Source organism: Mus caroli, chromosome 5 (genome assembly GCF_900094665.2).
Source record: "Mus caroli chromosome 5, CAROLI_EIJ_v1.1, whole genome shotgun sequence".
In the NCBI taxonomy this organism is placed as follows: domain Eukaryota; kingdom Metazoa; phylum Chordata; class Mammalia; order Rodentia; family Muridae; genus Mus; species Mus caroli.
The window spans coordinates 121,936,127-121,936,786 of NC_034574.1; positions in this window are offsets into that span (position 1 = coordinate 121,936,127).

The window sequence follows — 660 nt, forward strand, 5'->3', positions numbered from 1 at the left end:
TACTTCCAGCCCCAGGTCTCTAGAGCAGCGACTCTATAGTTCATAAGGCTACCCAGCCTGTGATATTTTCAGATCACATCTCAGATGGACTAAGGCAATTTTTAACTAAACCCTATTTGTTGTGGTGTTTTCAAACCCTCTTTGTAACCCTCCTGATACCAGCACATTTACAGGAACTAAAAACTGGACTCTGGAGCTTTGCTTTCCTTTTCCCCCCTGCTTATATGTTTTCTGAACATCTGAATTTGCAATGTTGTAGAAACCAAAGGTTTTACACAAGATTAGAGTCTTTTAGCCTCCCTACAAAACTCAAATCTTGTGAAATAGGGTCCTTGGTTTCTCCTGGGCAGAAGACTGAAGGAGAGAGACAGGAAGACAGAAGGGAAGGGAGGTAAGGAGAGAGACAAAGTCAGAGAGAGAGAGAAAGGGGGGAGGTAGAGAGAATAAAAGAGGGGGCAAGACTAAAGGTAAGAGGGGGAGGTACAGAAGGAGGGGAGGAGAGAGACAGAGTCAGAGAGAGGGGGAGAGAAGGAGGAAGGGAGAGAGAGAAAGAGGGAGAGAGAGGTAAAAGGAAAGAGGAGGGAGGAAGGAAGGGAAGGGGAGAGAGAGGTAAAAGGGAGAGGAGGGAGGCACAGAAGTGGGAGAGAGAGAGGGAGGGAG